This window comes from Penaeus monodon, chromosome 19 (assembly GCF_015228065.2).
Source record: "Penaeus monodon isolate SGIC_2016 chromosome 19, NSTDA_Pmon_1, whole genome shotgun sequence".
NCBI lineage: Eukaryota > Metazoa > Arthropoda > Malacostraca > Decapoda > Penaeidae > Penaeus > Penaeus monodon.
The window spans coordinates 14,911,556-14,911,810 of NC_051404.1; the positions used below are offsets into that span (position 1 = coordinate 14,911,556).

A 255-nucleotide genomic window follows, 5' to 3' on the forward strand; every position below is an offset into this window, starting at 1 on the left:
GCAGGAGGTTTCGAAAACACACTTGACACTGGCCAGACGCCCTTATCTCTCCCTCGACCATTTTGCAACATGTCCCCAACGTGTTTGTCGGACAAGCGAAGGGTACGCTTTGTCCTGGCCCTTCTCGTCCACCGCCGGAAGTTTCATGTCGTTTTATGTCGTTTTCATGACGTTGTCGCTGTGATGGAAGGGGTTTCCTTATGAATATATATGGTATACCTTTTTATAGTTATATGTACTCGAGTTTTCTCTCGG

General features: G+C 47.1%; 1 protein-coding gene across 1 annotated transcript in view; it reads right to left on the reverse strand.

Annotated features, from left to right (window-relative positions):
• LOC119585340 (gonadotropin-releasing hormone receptor-like) overlaps nucleotides 1-255 on the reverse strand; it is a 107,275-nt gene that overhangs the window by 66,747 nt on the left and 40,273 nt on the right. The gene's annotated exons all lie outside the window — the stretch shown is intronic.